Source organism: Sturnira hondurensis, unplaced genomic scaffold (assembly GCF_014824575.4).
Source record: "Sturnira hondurensis isolate 20B ecotype Veracruz unplaced genomic scaffold, ASM1482457v3 Scaffold0004136, whole genome shotgun sequence".
In the NCBI taxonomy this organism is placed as follows: domain Eukaryota; kingdom Metazoa; phylum Chordata; class Mammalia; order Chiroptera; family Phyllostomidae; genus Sturnira; species Sturnira hondurensis.
In genome coordinates, this window is record NW_028076767.1 from 52,678,700 (window position 1) to 52,701,224 (window position 22,525).

The following is a 22,525-nucleotide window of genomic DNA, read 5'->3' on the forward strand; positions in this document are numbered from 1 at the left end:
TTTTTAAATGAACTTCTTTTCCTACTTTATAGATAAAATAAGCCTGTTGTCTTTGGCAATCAGTATTATGCTGCCAAATAATGGGTAACCAATCCTGAATAAAGAAAGTAATAATCAAGGTAAGTAGTGGTGCTTGTGGAGCTCCACTGAGGCTGGGACTGTGTGAACCAATGTTTCACAACCAAACGCCCAGTTCAACCGGAGCAGAGCAGCTCAGCTTTGATTATTTACACAGAGACACACACACAAACACACACTTCAAGACTGAAAAGAATCACAGGCTTAAAGGTAGATTCTTGCCACCTTTATCCTAGAATGATTTGTAATTCTAAGAAGGCCTACTTTTTGTGAGGTTGTAGATAAATATGCATGATCTGGAAGGTAGAAAGGGGCCCTCTGCTGGGATTCCCCTACTGCTAAGACTTTTCTAAGTGTTTTGCCAGTGTTCACACTTGTGTTGAGAGGCCAATTTAAATCTAAAGCAGTTTCAGGATAAAGGAAAGAAATTACCTTAAGTAAGTGCTACCTCTTCCACTCTGCCCTAGAAAAGAAAGTCACCTGTTTTTCCCAACCCTTTGGGATGTGAATAATAAAGAGTTTACATTCTATTTAAGAAAAGCTGTCTCCTTAGCAAACAAAGAGGTGAGTGACAGACACATCCTACCTTTTCTGTATTTTAATTCAATGTTGGCCTCCTGACTCACCAAAAATGTCAGAAGCAAAAAGCAGAAAATAAGTCAATAAGGCAGTACATACACTGCATTACATACAATGCAGTACATCAATAAAAGGACATCCTCTGTATCAGATAGTTAAGGTAATCTTTTGAAGACACTTGAAAGTATGTGTGTTTTCCTTATCTGAAGAAAGGAAATGGATGAAAATTGTTACTGGTAACATTTACTTACGATCATTTCCCCCTTTTAAGAGAACAAACAATTCCCCCAAAATGATATGAGCTTGTACAATGATGAGCTTGCATTTCTAGTCTCACTTTCCAGGTTGTAAACTTCATTTATGTAAATTTGTGCTTTAGTTATGGATATACCCAAAACACACTGCACTATACTGGTACTGTGTCCCAATGAAACAGCTGAAATAATAAATAAATATCATAGATCCAGCATTGTCAGAATTTGGATTTTGGATTTTTTCCTTAAGCTGGTTGGCTAAATGCATCAGAATTAACAAAGTAAGACAAGTCATTGATCAAACTGAAAGCTCCCTAGACCAGCTTTCCATTTTGCTGATGTTAGAACTTAGTGAAACTTTTTGTGCTATCTTCTGAGAATTAAAAGAAGACTTTACAGTCAGAGACCACACCCACGAGTCCCAGCTTTGCCTCACTTCCTTTTTTTCTCTAGCTGTACTTTCTTTCAGATTTATCAAATTCAACAGGTTGATGTACACAACTAAAGAATATAATATCTTCAGGGAAACTGGGCATATGATGTTCAACTCCTTGGAGGTAAACACAGACATGGCACTGCTCAGTTAGCCTGCTCAGCTATGCAAGGATTATCCTCTCCTCTGAGTGGGTGCCATGTTAGAATCTGGAGACAGTGTAGGTTATGAAGTTAAAAAATGGCTATTGAATTTTAAAAATCTGCTTTCACAAATCATATAGAATATATTTGAATGGAGGAACTATAAGAGAAAGTTTATACTGTGTATAAGGAGGAGTAAGAGAGGACTGTGGGAAGCAGGGGCACATACTACAATCCAATATTTATGAGATTTCAATGTCTAACAAAAAAGGAAACACGGATTCAAAAAGGTTGAGAAACATCAATATCAAAGGAAAAACATTCCTAGTTTATGGACAGCAAATATGAAGTCATGAAATGCCACATAATAAATGGCTCTGAATAGTAAAACCATTTAAATACCCCTTAACAGTTGATTTTCTTCAAGTAATTTTAAATGCTATATTATCATGAAAGGACTTGAGTCTCTGATTTCTGTCCTTTTATTAGCAAGTCTCTCTCCATAGCAAAATTACCTGATTGTTCTGTTGCCCAAGGGAACAATTCTCCATTATCTCAGTCTACACAAATATTTCAAGGATTCTTATAATTTCAACTTACTAAGTAACCACCAAGATGGAATTCATATTTTTCTTAGTTCATTCAATTTCCAGTATTTCCTTACTGCAATGACTTGAAAGACTTTTCAGTATTAACAACCTATTTTCAATAGACCCTTTTTGCAAAGGAAAAGTATTGGTGGTAAGTGAACTGTACTGCAGATCACTGATGCTCAAACTGTTTATTCTCACAATTTGGGACTGATAATTATCATTCTAGAGAGTAGATTTCTGATAGTATATTTCTAGAGAGTATATTTCTGATAGTAAAACTCAGGTTACCATATAGGACATTTCCCCAGTGAGACATTTATCATTATTTCTTATTTCCCAAATTCTTTTTCTTAAAAAAAAGTCCTTTAAGAAATGTTTTTCTTGGTTGCACAACAATGGGAATACATTCAACACTAGGAGCTGTACAATTAAAAATGGTAGAGATGGCAAATTTCACATTATGTGTATTTTATCATAATTAACAAAATTTTAAGACTATGTATTGAAAAACTATGACACATGTATTATGTAGGTCCCAAAGGCTGACTGATCTTCAGTTTTGTGAAGAACCTGGTACCACTGCCTATTCCATAACCTACTGACTTTTTGAACAGTTGTCAAATATTGTACCTAGTTTAAAAGACTTTGCACACTAGTTAGCCACCCACCCAAAATGCAGTGTATTTCATATTTTCTGTTATCCTTGTTTGTTGTTGTTGTTAATCCTCATCTGAGAATGTGTTCACTGATGTTAGAGAGAAACACTGATATGAGAGAGAAACACTGATTAGTTGGTTCTCCTGGTATGACCCTGACTGGGATGGAGCCACAACAGCAATGTGCCCTGACCAGGCATTAAACCAGCAACTTTTTTAATGCATGGCAGGGGGGCAGGTAGAGAAGCTCTAACCAACTGAGACACCTGGCCAGGGCTTTCATTCTTTTTTGAGGATGACTTAGAATCTTGGTCTGAACTATAAAGAGATTTTTGTTACCTATTCTAGGCAATTACTTTCTCTTTCCCCATGATTGAAAACCATAATACAAGCATAAGAGATAGCAGGAAAGAAATGGCAGCCACAGCATAAATCCTATGGGAAATAGAAACTAAAACTTCTATTGATGTAATTCAACACAAAGGACCTGAAATAAAACAGTAATATTCATGCTTATAAAATGTTAAAAACAAAATGGATAAATAGGAGTAATGGCCAATCAGCTAATGCATTACATCAGAATAGTTAGAACAGTGACATTTTACATCAATAGATGATTATTTTCTTCCACCATTTACTTTTGGATAATGGGTATGATTTTTAAAAAACACACAGTCTTTGTTATAAAGTACACCCTCAAATCAGCTCAGTAATTATTTTTTCTAGATTAACAGATAATCACTTAAAATCACATATCCAACCATTCACATAATGCCTACATCACTCTGTAAATATCATTATGAATGTCTTGAAGTATTCTCCACAATTCACAGATGGACATTGCTAAATTACATTACCTGCCTAAAGTCATATCCTTGAAAGTAATCAAAAAGTATTTAAAATTAATCATTTATAAAAATTAATGACTCTACTAAAGATCACTAAATACACTATTACCCACATATTAACAGTAAACTATTAGTCAAGTAAAACGGTAGCTGTTGGTTAGATGGTTTTATGCCTTAGAAGCCAGCCCTGGACTCTGAGAATGATTTCCACTTCATATTCAAATAAGTACAAGCGTGTTGAGCTTGTATATTTTCTCACCCACTCATTTTGCAACCACCCTTTGGGATTTGCCTACAGTAGAATGTCAGCTTGGTTATCACTTCTAAAGGAAGAAATTTCCCAGCAAAAATGGGAAGCTAATGAGAAAAAACTGAAACTGATGTTCTTCCAATTGAGTTTCAGTCTTGGTTTCCCCTTCAAGGCTTAGAAGCACTTACCCATGTAGAAGCAACACTCTTTTTTTTTTTTTTTTTTTTTTACTATCACTGCAATAGAGGAGAGAAGGAGAAGTACCATAATATATTGTATTATCAGCCTCGGTCTCCAACAGCATTTTCACTGACCATAAAAAACGGAGGTCGGGTGGCTAGGAATAAAAACAACTGAGATCAGTACAGCAGTTACTTGTTGTCAACATTAGTGGTGTTTCAGACCCTTTTATTCATTTTAAGGAGGTTTTGTTTTATTTTAAAGTTCTGGGCCTTTTCCTGAAATATGGTTGCTGTTTTAAGAACAATGTATTTCCAGGCCAAGATGGTTTCATGAGTCAATTCTCCGATCTTTAAAGGGCAGAGAGCTCTTATTTCATCTACATTATTTCAGAGCAGAGAAGAAGGAACTCTTCACAGTTCTTTTTAGGAAAGCAGTATAACTTTCATACCAAAGTTTGGCAAAGATAACCCAGAAAAAGACTACTGATGAAACTCATTGATTGATTTTAAATAAAAATGTTACTAAAAGGAACCTATATGCTTAAATATTACACCATGACCAGGTGTAAGCTTGGCTCAGAACCTGGAAACCTGCTAAAATAACTCACCATCCCAATATGTCAAAGAAGAAAAACACATGAAAAGTCCTGACAGATGCCAAAAAGCCGTATGATAAAATTCAACTTCCAGTTCTGAGAGAAATGCTTAGTTAAGTAATAATGAGAAGCCATCATCTTAAGAATAAGAAATGTATAGACCAAATGAACAATCAACATATATTATTTAAAACTGCTCTCCAAGTGCGAGCCAATGTAAATATACCCCCCTCCATCACCCCAAAAAAGACTTTGGACATAATCCAGAATACATTCTCTGCAAAAATCCTAGTAAACTAGAAACAGTAAAGAAACTTCCTTGATAAACAGAATTTACTGGAAATTAAATAATAGCTAAAACTCTAATAGGATTATTTTGATGAAACATGAACAATTTATTTTAAATTTTATTGAAAGAGGGTACAATAATATTCTAGAAAACTTTAAAAGGCAAATGATGAGGGACTTGCTTTATGAATTAGTAAAAAAAAAGACGCCATTATCAAAGAGATTAGTATTTGTATAAGAAGAGACAAATAGGACAAAGCAATAGAAGAATAAGAAAAAAGAAAAGGGCCCTGACTGGTGTAGCTCAGTGGACTGAGTTCAGACTGTGAACCAAAGGGTCACTGGTTCAATTCCCAGTCAGGGCACAGTGCCTGGGTTGTGGGGCAGGTCCCCAGTGCCGGGCACATGAGAGTCAACCACACATTGACATTTCTCTCACTTTTTCTCCTTCCCTTCCCCTCTAAGAATGAAGAAATAAGTCTTTAAAAATTTTTTAAAAAAGAAAAAAGAAACAGCCCATGTACACATTTTTACTATTTTAAGGTAGTGTTATTTCTAGTCAGTTGGGGGAAGAAATTGATTTCAACAAATGAATTCAGGAAAATGGCTAAACATCTATCTTAATGTAGAAAAATAATTTTCAGATGTTTTAATGAGTAAAGCGTAAAAACTATAAAAAGAACTAACAGACAATATAGGAATATATTTTGATAATTTTATGTGGGGACCATCTTAAGGAATACAAAACCTGGGTATTTTAAACCAAAAGACTGATAATTCTTGAAAATACTTCCCATATATTTCACAAGGGATTAATATATCTGTATTCTAATAAAATATAATTTTGAAGAATAAAGGGCAAAATATATGGACAGGCCATTTTAAGAGATTCTTAAGTCGGTTACGATACAACCAGAGAAAGTAATTCCATGCTGACATTAAGGCAAAGTAGCTCTACATGGCATGACTATCACCACATATTTTTTTATCTAAGAAAGAAGCAGATAATAGAATGGTATGCATATATAATCTCATTTTCATAAGAAGATGAAATAACATGTTATGCACCTATGAAAGAAATGTGAAAGGCTTTGGAGTGCCTATGGTTGGAAACACAGCTGCGAAGGTTGTTTCATTTTTTGCTTTACACACCCTTGTATCATTTTAGGGTTTTCCTCCTGTCTCAAAGATGAGGACAAAATAATTTTTCAACAGAATATAATGCTTGCTTGTCTGCCACCTCTTGTTTGAGATGTACATTTCAACCGTGGTAAGCAGAAGGATCATTTTATTTTCTTTCACTTCCACATCACTTCACTTCCTTTACTATCATTTCTTCCTTATGATAACTTTGTCAAAATCATTTGAGATGACACTTTACATAGCAAGGACGCTCTGTTTTTTTTTTTTTTATGTGACGGCATAGCAATAAGAGAGACACAACTTCTCTTTGGCTTGAGTATCTTCCCCCTTCTTTCTTCACTTTTGGACATAAGAACAACTTTTTACAGCTGTAAATCGTTGCTAGTCAGTTTACACGGGGGTGGGACTCTACCTAACGCCTGGGCTCCCAGCGCCAGCCCCGTTTGCTTCTGCTCTTTCCGCCTCCGCCACCCGACCCTCGGGAAAGTTACCCAACTTCTCACTGACAAGATTATGACGACACCCCACAGGAAAGCAGATAGCAGAATTGTGCAACAACCTCGGGAAAAACAACAGAAAAGAATCTAAAAAGTTAAGAAGTTTCTCAAAGCGTGACCATAACAGTGCTAGCTTGTGGAAGGCAGCTCCGGTGCCGAAGAAGTCCACACGCCGGACGGAGTCCACCGCTCACCCTGACACCCTAAGCCGGGCCCCCCCAGCTTCCAGGCGAAGCAGTCAAAGTCCGACAGAATCCCTCCCCTACAACGTGGCGGCTGCTGCGCCGACGTCTCGGGCCCGGAAAGCCCCTCCCGGTCAGCGCACGTAGACCCGGCGGTTTCTCTCGCACAAAGTCCCTCCCCGTTCTGAGAATTGGTTGTCTCCGCAAGTCCTGCGCTGCTCTCTCCCTGCAGTGCAACCACGGCCAGTGTAACACATACACAAACACAACGAGTTCTCCGTCGCCGGGCTCCACGGATACGGATACATCTACTCATTCACGAAGTTTTTTTACTCACAATTCGGGGATTCCGAGCGGGTCGCTCACGTTTCGCCTCTAGTCCAAGGCGCCCGGCAAAGTGACTGCAACCGGAAGTTGTTTTCCGTTCCCGTTCAGAGGGCAGAGCCTCCGCACGGAGCGTACTACTCACCATTCTTCCTCCACTCAGCCCGGGCAGGCCGGGCCTCTCCGGGTCGTCCCACCCACACAAGCCCCACCCACATGGCCCTCTCCGGGCGCAGCCCCGCCCAGCGCAGCCCCGCCCAGCACGCTGCTGCACCTTTTAGGGCAAATAGCTGCAGTGGAAAGGCGTCCAATGTCAAGTTTAGGTCACCTGAGGGTCTTGGTTAAATTTTTGCTGAACAATAACAATTTGCTAAAATCACCCTGTGTGTCAGCGTACACAGAATCATCTCAGAGGCTTATTAACAGTGTAGGTTCTAAGAACTCATCCGTAGAGAGCCTACAATTCAGAGCAAGTGAGTGAAGCCCAGGAACCTGTATTTCTGACAGATCCTTAAGTGAATGTGATTAATTCCGACACTCTGCAAAACTACACACACACATTCGGTTTTTCCCCAATGAGTAGCACCTTACATTAAATGTACTTGCTATCATTTGAATGGTCAGCAAATGCAAGTAGATTTATTAGAACATTTCCCAGTAATTTAGATTTCCTGATTTTGCCATAAACAGATGGCAACACAGTTTTAAACAGATGACTCAAGAAAAGCAATTGTACTTCTGGTTTTAGTTCTGATACCTACTGGGCTTGCTTTTAAAAGTCAAAGCCAAAATGTAGTTTTAAAAACTTCTTTTTTAAACACACAGAAACTTCTTGTATTGTGACCAGTTGAACAGCCTTCTTGTAATAAGTAATTGAGTTAAACATGACAATACAAAAGATTTTAAAAAGAATTTTTAGAGCACTTTGAGGTTTACAGCAAAATTGAGGGGAAGGTACAGAGATTTTTCCATATACTCCCTATACCTATATATGCACAAGCACATAACCTCTTTCATTAACATCTCCCACCAGGCTACTAGTACATAGTGCCAAATGTACTAGTGACTAGTATATTTGTCACAATTGATGAACTTACTTTGATGTCGTTACCATTCAAAGCCCATAGTTCACATTGACGTTCACTCTCAGTGTCTTACATACATATATTCTATGGGTTTGGACAGATGTGTAGTGACATATACCCATCATAGTATCAGGCAATACTATACTAGAGGACTACTGGCTGAGATGGAGGCATAGGTAGATGCATTGTGCTTCCTCCCACAACCAAAAGAAGGACAGGAACAAATTTAAAAACAAAAACAACTAGAACTGACAGAAAATTAAACTGTATGAAGTCCAGTTAAAGAAGTTAATATTTCTTCTTTAACTCAAGGAGTTAAAAGAAGACCAGACCAGTAGGAGGGGTGGAGATGGGCATCTGGGCAGAGAGGACTCATGGCAAAGTAGCAGCTGATGCACTGGGTGAGGCAGCAGCTAGTGGACTGGATGGTTCCACATCTGTGTGCAGATAAACCAGGAGGAACAACTGGGGAGTAAGACAGACTGCACAACCCAGAGCCCCAGCACTGGGAAATAAAGCCTCAAAGCCTCTGACTGAAAACACCTGTGGAGGTCGAGGCTGCAAGAGAAATTCCTAACCTCACAGAAGGGTTTCTTGGAGAGACCCACAGGTTCCTAGACAATACACAAACCCACCCACCCGGGAGTCAGCACCAGAAGGGCCCAATTTGACTGTGGGTAGTGGAGAAAATGACTAAAACTGGCAGAGAGTGGAGCAAGCAGTATTGTTCCTGCTTAGACGCCCCCGCCCCCCACACACACACATACAGCATCACAGTGCAGCAACGTGGTTTGCCTGGCCCTGGTGAACACTCAAGGCTCTTCCCCTTACTACGTAAGGAGCCCACTGAGACAAAAAAAAGTGGCCCAAATGAAAGAACAGATCAAAGCTCCAGAAAAACTACGACAAGCAATGGAGATGAAGAGATAGCCAACCTATCAGATGCACAGTTCAAGACACTGGTAATCAGGATGTTCACAGAATTGCTTGAGTATGGTTGCAAATTAGAGAAAAACATGAAGGCTATGAAAAGTGAAATAAAGAAAAATGAACAGTGAACCAACAGGAATGGGAAGGAAACTGGGACTCAAATCAATGGTTTGGAGCAGAAGGAAGAAAGAAACATTCAACCAGAACAGAATAAAGAAACAAAAATTCAAAAAAATGAGGAGAGGCTTAGGAACCTCCAGGACAACTTTAAATGTTCCAACATCACAATCATAGGGGTGCCAGAAGGAGTAGAGGAAGAGCAAGAAATTGAAAACTTATTTGAAATAATAATAATGGAAAACTTCCCAATCTGGCAAAGGTAATAGACTTTCAGTAAGTCCAAAGCTAAGAGAGCCCCAAAGAAGTGGGACCCAAGGAAGCACACACCAAGGCATATCATAATTACATTACCCAGGATTAAAGATTAGGAGAGAATCTTAAAAGCAGCAAGAGAAAAGGAGACAGTTACCTACAAAGGAGTTCCCATTAGGCTTTGATTTCTCAAAAGCAACCTTATAGGCAAAAAAGAGCTGGAAAGAAGTATTTGAAGTCATGAAAGGCAACGATCTACATCCAAGATTACTTTATGCAGCAAAGCTATCATTTAGAATGGAAGGGCAGATAAAGTGCTTCTCAGACAAAGTCAACTTAAAGGAATTTATCATCTCCAAGCCCTCGTTATCTGAAACGTTTAAGGGACTTATCTAAGAAAAAGAAGATCAAAACTATGAACAGTACAACGACAACAAACTCACAGATACTAACAACCTAACCTAAAAAAAACACACAACTAAGCAAATAACTAGAACAGGAACAGAATCACAGAAATGGAGATCATATGGAAGTTTATCAGTGGAAGAGTGAGAGGAGGAGACAGGGGGAAAAAGTATAGAACACAAGTAGCATAAATAGTATGTAGAAGATAGATGGGGAGGTTCAGAATAGTATAAGAAATGGAGAAGACAAAGAACTTACACATACAACCCATGGACATGAACTAAAGGAGGGGAATGATGGTGGGAGGGGGAATGCAAGGCAAAAGGAATAAAGAGGGGGAAATGGGACAACTGTAACAGCATAATCAATAAAATATCTTTAAAAATACTATACTAGAATAGTTTTACGGCCCTAAAAATCCTCTGTGCTCCACCTATTCCTCCCTTCTCCCCTCAGTCCTTGGCAATCATTTTTTTTTACTGTTTTCATAGTTTTGCTTTTTCCAGAATGTCACACAGTTGGATCACACAATATATAGCCTTTCAGATTTTTTTTTAATTGACTAATGTGCATTTGAGTTTCTTCTATGTTTTGTTCATGGGTAGGTAGTTCATTTCTTTTTAGCACTAAATACTATTTTACTGTATGGATGGACCACAGTTTATTTAACCATAATGGAAGTGCTAAAAATGTTGAATAAACTAGAAAAATTAACCATACACACTTGTAAAATCCATATTCTTTCTCTTCCCACCCTACAATATAATTATGAAGAGCAGTGGCTGAATGCTTCTCCCACTTGTGGAACGTGAATGCCAGAGTAGATGGGGGAGTTCTGTCCTGCAACAGTGTAAAGTATTTTTCTTTTCCTATGACGATGATGCATTTTTTAGAATTAACAAAGTATATTTTATGAAAGTTAGCAACTGAATTGAAATATTTGTTTGAGAAATAGTCTTCTGAACAAATGACATAATTTTAGTCTAATTTTTCTTTACTCATATGACTATAGACCTTAGGTTGGCAAGTGGTACTGTGGGGTAGGGTGGGATGAAAATGAGGGTTGCATTAAAAACAGTTTAGGAGCTTTTTTCAAAACTGCTTAATATTTTATTGAGGATTCTGGATATAAATCTAGGGACAAGGAAAACTGCCAGTATGAATACTACAACTTGGACTGTCAGGTAAGCATCAATTATCTCACTCAAATCTTTGATGTGAAATATTACTATTAATAGAATCTGATTGACTTCTGATTTAAGATGACACCTTAGCTGGACTAGCTATTTGTGTCTCAGACTCTTTAAAGTAAGCAAAAAATCAGAAAAACATGAGAATGGGTAATAGCATCGAGAGGCAAAATTGATGACCAGGTCCAGTGTGTATGGCTGAGCAGTCTGTGCCCTGTTCAGGGTACCCGGCTGACACCTCTTGGGCTTGAACCACCTCTAGAGGGGTGCCTTTTCCTAAATCACAATGGGCATCAAAAGAGTAGCTGTAACTCTATGGACAAGCCTCTCAGTGACAAAATTTGACAGGGTTGTTCACCATTTGCAAGAATTGTGAGGCTGAAATGCATATGAACTTTGTTGCTTAAAGGTAACCAAATTTGCTGGCCTGGTACATTAAGAAACTTATCTGGCTCATGGCACCTATGAATCAATTGACAGTAATCCCACTACTGTGTGTTACCTACAAGTAGTATTTTATACGTCCTTTCCCCAATATACCCATTAGCACTTCTCTCTATTACCCATTTTAAAGCTATGGTTTGTATGATGCCGGCACGATTCCAGAGGGAGTGGAGAGAGATGATGCTCTGTTTTTAAGACTCCATGAAGCCAATACAATGCAGGGAACTGGGCAGATAGAGCTGTGTGTTTGACTCCCACTGGGAGTTAAATTTTTTATCTATGGTTCCTACCAAGAGAAAGACCAGTAATTGTTTGTGATTAACCAGGAATTTATCTCTTCATAGTAAAATAACTAAGCAATACAGGTGAGGGATCCACTGCAAGCTAATATCCACAGTGACAAATTGATGAATGTCAGTTTCTGGCCAAAAATTTAGCTGTGAACTGTGCATGTACACTTGTCTCTGAGCACAAGATCTGTGCTGAGGAACTGATAGAAATCAGGTAGATAGGAGAAGAATCAAGGAAAATCCATACATCAGGTTAGTAAAGGATACCTGAGGCTGAGAATAAGTAAATTCAAGATGAAATATCCCTTTTTAAAAGACTATGCTCATAAATGAAGAATGACAGAATGTTTAAAATGCAGAGAATGTGAACACTTTGGAAAAACGGTGTATCAGAAATGTAAGTAAATGGAAAGAATCTGCTTTGCATCTTCTATGAAACAGGAGTTGAAATATAATGTATTAGACTAATATAAGATACTAAACCAAGATAAAGAGAGTCCTAGTCAAAAAAAAAAAAAGAGAGAGAGACCTAGTCAAAGTTAGGCTGTAAAGATATAAAATACATAAATGTAAAATTAAAATATTATTTAGATATTATCAAGGATGGAATCAATACTGCAGACTATTAAATTAATGATTAGAGTAAAAACTTGAAAAATTCTCTTAAAATGTGAAAGGAAAGGACAAATAGATAAAAACTATTACATGAAATAGTAAAAAGAGAGTGCTCCAGTTTTTTCAGGAGAGATCAGAGTAAATGGAACAGAAGATAGTAACCAAAGATCTATCAAAAGGTATCTGAAGTAATATTTTGATCCAAAGCAGAGATGAAAAGGATTCAATGATATTTGAAATATATTACAGAAAAGAGACTAAATACTTTTAACCTATCCTGCTAAAAAATTTCACATTAATGATTTATCAATTTATTCACATACTCAGCAAATTTTTGTGAGTACTTGATATGTGGTAAAAGTTAAACATACAAAACAGATCAGGACACCTTCCTATCTTAAATAACTTGATGTCTCTTGTGGTTGACCTACATACGAGAAGCAGGCTTCACAATGGGGCATTATTATAATATTACAATAGGGATAAGTGTAAGATACTCTGGCAAATACTTTGGAAAGGCCTTATTCCAGGCTTAAGAGCATGAGGAAAGACTGTATCTAAAGTATGGAAAAATATTCAACAAGAATTTAAGCAGAAAAGAAAGATATTACTTGCAAAGGAAGAAAAGTACAGAAAAGTAATTTTGTCTTCATCACCTAAACTTCAAAAGCTGAATAGAATAACATTTACAGTTGCTTGGAAAAGGTTTCATTACAAAATCTATACACACCCAAGTCATCATTCATTTAGGAAAGGAATGCAAAGACACTCTTAGATGCCTCAAGGTTCAGGAATATACCACTCATTTCCTGAAATAATTGAACTTACACTTCCATTGGTCAAGAAGGGAACCAAAATTAAAAACCAAAGGTGAAATTGTGATATAAAAGGAATATTTTTAAATATTTGAAATAATTTAAATATTGGATTAGGTTAAAACATGTTGCAAATATAATGAGAATACTAAAAGGAATGTTATGACATACAAATGTAAATAAGTAATTTAATAATAATATGTACTAAGCTTCCTGATTATGGCAACAAAACTCAAGTGGCGAAAGAGAGATGGCAGGAAGTAAAATTTTCTAATTTACTCATTTCTTTTCTTTTATATGTGGAAATAAAGAAATGATAAGTAAGATCTCATTTTCCCTATGACAATTTAACATACATTACTTTAGCTTTTTTATATGTAAAGGTAAATAAGTACAAGTAGAATAAAATATTTTATGTTCATTTTTTTCATGTAAATAGAAGAAAGAAAAACATTGTTCATATAAGAAAGACATAAAACTCTTACCTCCTAACATTTAATCAATCTCCCAGTAAGGTGACTCAGGTGAGTACTACCCTGCAACATTTCTTGCATGCATACACTCTTTGTGTCCCTATTGTCACACTCTGACCTCATTACTGCTGTGTTTCTATTGCCACCCTTGTTCAAGCCTCCATCAATTTGTATTTACTCTAACAGCCTTCTCAATGTTCTCCTCATTTTTACTCTTGTCAAATTCTAAACGTTATTACGTTCCTGTATTACCTAAAATCGCTCATTGGTTTCTTATTACCATTAGAATAAAATCCCAACTCTAAGCATGGTATGAGGCTTGTTACTTCTCTAGACTCATATCCTCCCGCCTCCTTTTGGCGATTTTGGGCTTCTTTCAATACTTCAAATTCTCCCTGTTCTGTCTTTTTCAGGTGTTTTCTAATGTGGTTTTCTTATTCTAGAACATGTTTCCCTGATGTTTTACTTGGTCTGTTGAGGCCTCAGCTAAATGGACTGACTCTAATCAGGACTTCACTTGACTCCCTTTCCAGGTGAGAACTGTGGGATCAGCTGTAGATTCCTATTTCACTCTTTCTTACCACTTTATGACATGCACCATAAAATTCCAAGAGATATATTTGGTTGTTTTTGAGGTTGAGACAGCTATTGCAACTGATATTAAGGAAATTGCAGAGTGACTTCCGCGAAGATGGAGGCGTAGGTGGAAACACTGTGCCTTCTCCCACAACCAAGTTTGAATACAACAAAGGTTTGGAGAACAAAGACGCAGCCAAAGAACAGAAAATTGAAATATACAGAAGTCCGACCACAATGAGCCATTCAACTGGACTGGTAAGAGGGGCGGAGCCAGCATCGGAGCAGTACGGAAGAAAGATCCCCTGACCCCAGGCACCCAGGCAGCTCCGTGTAGGGCTGACCCAGTGAGGGCTCGGGGCGGTGGGCTGGCTGCAGTCACACATTCGAGTGCAGATAAACCAGCAAAGGAGTAAGCAGTGAGATGGACCACGCAGAGCCCAGCGGGCGAACCCAGTGGTGGGCTGACCGGGGTCGCACATTCATGCGCAGTGGGACAGACCGTGCGGCGGTGGAGGCAGGAGGCAGCACAGGGGGCCCGCCATCGCTTTCCTTTGGCCCCGCCCCCACATACAGCATCACAACCCAGAGACTGGGTTGCCCCGCCCTGGTGAACGCCTAGGGCTCTGCTCCTCATATGTAACAGGCACGAACAGTCCAAAATATGGCTCAAGAAGAACTCAAAGCCCCAGAGCCCATAACTCTAAGTGACCAGGAAATAGTGAACCTCTCAGATGCACAATTCAAGATACTGGTGATCAGGATGCTCACACAACTGGTTGATTTTAGCCACAAATTAGAGGAACATATGAAGTCTAAACTAATTGAAATGAAGGGAAATGCACAGGAAACCAATAGAGATGGAAAGGAAACTGGAACTCAAATCAATGGAGTGGACCAGAAGGAAGAAAGAAATGACCAACCAGAAAAGAATGAAGAAACAAGAATTCAAAAAAATGAGGAGAGGCTTAGGAACCTCCAGGACATCTTTAAACATTCCAACATCTGAATGATAGGGGTACCAGAAGGGGAAAAGAAACAGCCATGAGTGGAAAACTTATTTGAACAAATAATAAAGGAGAACTTCCCCAGTCTGGCAAAGGAAATATACTTCCAGGAAATCCAGGAAGCTCAGAGAGTCCCAAAGAATTTGGACCCAAGAAGGAACACACCAAGGTACATCATAAGTACATCAGCCAATATTAAAATAAAGGAGAGAATCCTAGAAGCAGCAAGAGATAAGGGGACAGTCACCTACAAAGGAGTTCCCATCAGACTGTCAGCAGATTTCTCAAAAGAGACCTTACAGGTAAGAAGGACCTGGAAGGAAGTATCTAAGTCATGAAATCCAAAGACTGAAATCCAAGATTGCTTTATCCAGCAAAGCTTTCATTTAGAATGGAAGGGTAGATAAAGTGCTTCTCAGATAAGATCAAATTCAAATAGTTCATCATCACCAAGCCCTTATTATATGAAATGTTAAAGGGACTTATCTAAGAAAAAGAAGATAAAAAATATGAACAGTGAAAGGACAGCAAACTCACAGTTACTAACAACCACACCTAAAACAAAAGCAAACCAAGAGGACAGCTAGATCAGGAGTGGAACCATAGAAATGAAGATCACATGGAGGGTTAGCAACAGGAAAGTGGGAGGAGGAGAAGGGGGGAGAAGGTACAGAAAATAGCATAGACAGTAGGTAAAAAATAGATAGGGGGGAGGGCAAGAATAGTAGGGGAAATATAGAATCTAAAGAACTTGAGACACGTGGTCATAAACTAAAGTGGGGGAATGGTGGGGGAGGGAGTGTGCCGGGTGGAGGGGAATGAAGGGGGGGAATAGAACAACTGTAATGGTATAATCAATAAAATATATTTTTTTAAAAAAAGGAAATTGCAAACAACAGTCTAATGCCTATGTCTAATCGCCCACTCCCACGCAAACAAAAACAACAACAAAAACAAAACCAAAAAAATCCTTTAAGCCAAGGGAGGCTAATTCATGCTAGTAATAAGTGAGAATTCTGAGTTAAAATTGCCTCATTTATATGTTGATATAGTTATATCGACATATAGCCACTAACATATGACTTTATTAGCCCTGTGCCTCAACTTGTTTTCCATTAAATGCAGATTATAATAGTCCTTGCCTCAAAGTTTTTGTGTGCATGTACAATGAGATGATATATAAACATGGCCTGGCCTATATAAAGAACTCAATACTATTAACTAATATAGATAATTTCTGTAACTTAACTAAGTGGTTCTACATTCAGTTAATTTTTAATTTAAATAAGAAATCATAATTATCATTTAAAATGTCTTTAAAAGACATGTCTTTTTTCCTGAGAAAAAAATCTAGACACTGGATTTACTAGGAAAATACTTTAAATCTATTGTCTTAAACATGTCCTGGAAAAGAAAGAAGCCTGAAAGAAACCATGGCCAAAGAACCAAAGGAAATTAGGAAAATAATAAGGGAAAAATGAGGATAAAAAAGAGAAATTTTAGAAAGTAACAAAATCAAAATTTGGGAGCTGAACAATACTATAAGTGAAACAAAACATTTACTGGAGGGGTTGGCAGCAGATTTGAGCAGGCAGAAGAGTCAGTGCATATGAGGATGGGACAATGGAAATTTTCTAGTTGGAGGAGCATAAAGAAAAGTAAAAATATTCTAGAAGACCTGTGAGACAACATCCAGGGACCCAACATATGCATTATGGAAGTTGTGAAGGAGAAGTAAGAGAAATGAAACAGAAAAAAATGTTGGAAAATATAATAGTCTCAAATTACTAAATTTGATGAAAGACTGAATCTGTACATTGAAGAAGTGCAATAAACTGTAGTAGGATAAGCACAGAGAGATTCATCCTGAGGTACATTATAATCAAAGTGTTGAGAACCAAAGATGAAAGTATCCTGAAAGTAGCAGGAGAAAAATGACTCATTATGTACAAGGGATTCTCAGTAAGAAATATAACCTATTTTATTTTATTTTATTTTAAATATTTTATGTATTTATTTTGAGAGAGAGGGGAAGGGAAGGAGAAAGAGTGGAAGAGAAACATCAGTGTGTGGTTGCCTCTCCCATGTTCCCCACTGGAGACCTGGCCCACAACCCAGGCATGTGCCCTGATTGGGAATCAAACCAGTGACCCTTTGTTTCACAGGCCCATGCTCAATCCACTGAGCCACACCAGCCAGGGGCAATTTTATTTTAAAATCATAGAAGAAAGAAGGCAATGGGATGACATTTAAAGTGCTGGAAAAAATAGGTCTCGACTGAGAATTTTGTCTGGCAAAACTATTCTTCAAAAATGAAGGAGAAATTGAGATATTCTAAGATAAACTAAAGGTGAGGGAATTTGTTGTTAGCAGACTCACCATATGAGAAATGATAAAGAGAGTCCTTTAGACTCAAATAAAAGTCCATTAGACAATAATTCAAAGCCATACCAAAAAATTAACTCTGGTAAAGATAACTAAGTAGGTAAATATAAAATCTAGCATGATTGTATTTATGGTTTGAACTCCTATTTTTATTTTCAACATGATTTAATGAACAAATGATTAAAATAATTATAAACCTATAATGTGCACACAATGTATAAATATGAGATTTGTGATTATAACAACATAAGGGAGGGAACCAAGCTATACAGGTGAGAATGTTTGTGTATTATTGAAGTTCAGTTAGTATTCATTCAGATTAGATTGTTACAAATTTAAGCTGCTAATTTAATCCCATAGTAACAACTAAGACAGTATGTTTAAAAAATATAAAAGCAAATGAGAATGGAACAAGATACTATAAAACAAAGAGTTAGTTAAACAGGAATGAAGGCAATAATGGAGGAAGTGAGTCAAGGACAGAAAAATGACTTAAGACATACAGATATCAAATAGCAAAATGGCAGAGGAAGGATCCCTTATCAACAATTACTTTAAATACAAATGGATTAACCTCTCCAATCAAAAGGCAGAGTTTGGCAGCATGGATAATACAACATAATCAAACTATATGTTCTTTACAAGAAAATTACTTTATATTAAAAAATGCAAATAATTTAAAAGTAGAAGGATAGAAAAAATTCTCCATGCAAAGAGTTATGAAAAAAGAGAAAGGGTAGCTATACTAATATCAGACAAGATAACTTTTATTTATTTTTTATTTTTTTTATTATTTATTTTTATTTTTTTTTATTTTTTAAATTTTTAAATTTTTTATTTTTCTAATACAGTTGTCCCATTTCCCCTCCACCCCTTGCTCTCCCCTGCCTTACCCACTGCCCCCCCTCACCTCCCACAGTCAATTCCCACCCTGTTGTCCATGTCCATGGGTTATTTATACTTGTTCTTTAACTAGACACTTCCCCTTTGTTCTTCCTTTATCCCCCTTCTTCTCCCCTCTGGTCACTGTCAGTTTGTTCCTTGTCTCCATGCCTCTGGTTCTACTTTGCTCATTTCTTTGTTTTTGTTCATTAGGTTCCTGTTATAGGTAAGATCCTATGGTATTTGTCTTTCAATGCCTGGCTTATTTCACTTAGCATAATGATCTCCAGTTCCATTCATGCTGTCCAAAAGGGTAGGAGCTCCTTCTCTCTTTCTGCTGAGTAGTATTTCATTATGTAAATATATCATAGTTTTTGATCCATTCATTTACTGATGAGCACATAGGCTGTTTCCAGTACTTGCCTATTGTAAATAACTCTGCTATGAACACAGGGGTGCAAAGATTCTCTTAAAAAGATGTTTTGGGATTCTTAGGGTATAGTCCCAGCAGTGGAATTGCTGGGTCAAAAGGCAGTTCCAGTTTTAGTTTTCTTTATTTTTTTAAAGATTTATTTATTTATTTTTAGACAGAGGGGGAGGGAAGGAGAAGCAGAGGGAGAGAAATATCAATGTGTGATTGCTTCTAGTGTGCCCCCTACTCCGGGGTCCTGGCCTGCAACCCAGGCATATGACCTAACTGGGAATTGAACCAGTGGCCCTTTGCTTTGCAGGCTGGTGCTCAATCCACTGAGCCACACCAGCCAGGACCCATTTTTAGGTTTTTTGAGGAGATTTCATACTGTTTTCCACAGTGGCTGCACCAGTCTGCATTTCCTAGTGCACTTGGGTTCCCTATTCTCCACATTCTCATCAGCACTTGTTTGTTGATTTGTGAATGACAGCTATTCTGACTGTTGTGAGGTGGTATCTCATTGTGGTTTTAATTTTCATCTCTCTGATGCCTAGTAATGTTGAGCATCTTTTCATATGCCTATGGGCCATTTATATGTCTTCCTTGGAGAAGTATCAGTTCAGATTCTTTGCCCACTTTTTAATTGGGTTGTTTTTCTTCCTGGTGTTGAGTCATATGAGTTCTTTATCTCTTTTGGAGATCAAACCCTTCTTTGAGATATCGCTGGCAAATATATTTTCCCACATGGTTGGTTCCCTTTTTGTTTTGCTGATGTTTTCTTTAGCTGTGCCAAAACTTTTTAATTTGATGTACTTTTGTTTGTTTACTATTACCTTTTTCCCTTGACCTATAGGATTTATCAGTGAAAATATTGCTGTGTGGGATATTTGAAATTTTATTGCCTGTTTTTCTCTAGGACTTTTATAGTATCATGGCTTATGTTTAAGTCTTTTATCCATTTTGAATTTATTCTGGTGCATGGTGTAAGTTGGTAGTCTAGTTTCATTTTTTTGCATGTGCCATTTGAGATCTTCCATCACCATTTGTTGAAGAAGCTATTTTTACTCCTTTTTATGCTTCTGCCCACTTTGTCAAATGTTAATTGGCCATAGACACTTGGGTTTATTTCTGGGCTCTCTACTCTGTTTCATTGAGCTGTGTCTTTCCTTATGCCAGTACCAGACTGTTTTGAATATGGTGGGTCTTGTAGTACAGTTTGATATCAGATATTGTGATCCCTCCTACATTGTTCTTCTTTCTAAAAATTGCTGCAGCTACTTGGGGTTGTTTATGGTTCCATATAAATTTTTGAAATGTTTGCTCTAAATTTGTGAATATGTCATTGGTATTTTAATAGGGATTGCATTTGGTCTATAGATTGCTTTGGGTAGTGAGGACATTTTAGTGATGTTAATTCTTCTAATCCATGAACATAGTATACGCTTCCATTTGTTTGTATCTTCCTTAATTTATTTCTTCAGTGCTCTGTTGCAGACAAAATAGCTTTTAAGTCTAAAACTGTTATAAAAACAAATAAAAGCATTATATAAGCCTATCCAGGCTTATATAATGGATATAAGCCTATATCCATTATATACGTATCCATCCATGTATTATGAAAAATAGAGACATTCATTGAAGAAGATACAAGATATAAGAAACACTGTATGTAAGACAATGATGCCTCAGTCCCCTTCAAAGTAGGCTTGGGAATTCACACAGTTGTCCCAGTCGCCATTAGCTGCCTTGTCAGATTTTCCTGAATCTCAACAACAGTCTGAAATCTCTTCCCTTTCGAAAGTGATTTTAGTTTTGGGAGAAACCAGAAGTTGCAAGGCACCAAATCTGGGCTATAGTGGGGCAGAGTCACCTGGGTAATTTGATGTTTCACCAAAAACTCTGCACAAGATGTGATGCATGAGTGGGCACATTGTCATGCTGAAGCTGCCAATCACCAGTTGTCCACAGCTGTGGCCTTCCAAATTTTCTGAATAGTTTCTATGGAAGAACATTCAAACTTAATGCAAAATTTGATGCAAATTCATTGCTCTACTCGATCAGTCATTTTCAATGTGATGGCCACACACTACACATGCTCACTCAACCGTGTCTACTACCTCCACTGCTTGAAGTGCAGTGAAGTCCTCATTGTTCACGCATACACATTCCAGTCCACTCTCCTTGGCTTCTAGGTTACATCCATAGCATGCAAACCATTCTTATTATATTAGCAATGGTTGGACTTTTTCTGGACAGACTTCATGTAGTGATAAAAGAGACATTTATCACAAAGATATAACTAATATGCATATACACATCAAACAATAAGCCCTAAAATGCATGAAGCAAATATTGATAGAATGGAAGAGAGAAATAGTGCTACAATAACAGTTGGAGATGTTACTACACCACTTTTAATAATAGATAGAAAAATAGAAGATCAAAAGGAAATAGAGGACTTGAAGAATACTATAAACAGCTAGATTTCACAGATATAAGGGGAGGGGCCAAAAAGCTGGAATTATCTTCTCGAGGGTAGTCCCTTTATAGTGTAGGCTTCTCCCTCTAGGTGGGTGTTTTAGGAACCCATCTGTATTAATTACTGTACCAGCTGGCATTGTTCTGAGAGGCTGTGTTGGGCTTCAGTGAATTCTTTTGGAAGACTCTTTCAATGCATTTGCTCATTTCATGATGGGTGATTTATAAGTGCCCTGCCCACACTATGCTGAGTGTTCAGCAGTTTTTGATCAAAAAAAGACATGAACTCTGTGGCTCACCCTCCCTTTTCTCCCAACCTGGCCCCAAACAACTTTTTTTGTTTCCCTGGATGAAAAAAGTCCTCAAAAAGAAACATATCAATGGAAGAGGTGAAATAAAAAATGGCAGAAGCACTGAAAGGCATCAAAATTAACCAGTTTAAAAACTGTTCTGAGCAGTGGACAAACATTTTGATAAGTGTATTGCATCAAATGGAGAGTACTTTGAAAGTGACTGAAGTTTAAACATGTAAGAATAAATACACAATTTTTTATACATAGATTCTGTTATTTGGGGTTCCCTCCTTGTATACATAGAACAGGTTACCCAGTAACAGTAGTATACACATTCTTCTTAAGTGGATGTGAAAACTTCTCCAGGATAGATTAAATATTAGGCCACAAAAAGTCTCAGCATATTAATATTTAAAAATATTGAAATCATACAAAGTATCTTCTCCAACCAAAATGAAATGAAGTTAGAAATCAGTAAAAGGAGGAAACTGAAAAATTCACAAATATGTGCAAATTAGACAACATGTTCTTGAACAATCAATTGGTCAGAAGGAAATCACAAAGGAAATTACATTTACTTAAAGATAAATCACACCATATCAGAATTTATGGGATGCAATGAAAACAGTGTTCAAAGGGAAATTAATAGCAGCAAACATCTACATAAAAAAACAAACTTTGAAATCAATAACTTAACATGTTAAGAAACTAGAAAAAACAAACTAAACACACAAATCTAGCAGAAGAAAGGAAATAATAATGATTAGAGCAGAGATAAATGAAATAAGCAATGGAAAAACAATAGAATCAATTAAGTAAAAAGCAGG

General features: G+C 37.3%; 1 protein-coding gene across 2 annotated transcripts in view; it reads right to left on the reverse strand.

Annotated features, from left to right (window-relative positions):
* TANK (TRAF family member associated NFKB activator) overlaps positions 1-7,229 on the reverse strand; it is a 70,720-nt gene extending 63,491 nt beyond the window's left edge. For both annotated transcript variants that reach the window (XM_037044595.1, XM_037044594.1), the window contains exon 1: positions 7,060-7,229. The gene's annotated coding sequence lies outside the window, so the exon portion shown is untranslated. The remainder of the gene's footprint in view (positions 1-7,059) is intronic.
* Positions 7,230-22,525: the final 15,296 nt, after the last annotated feature.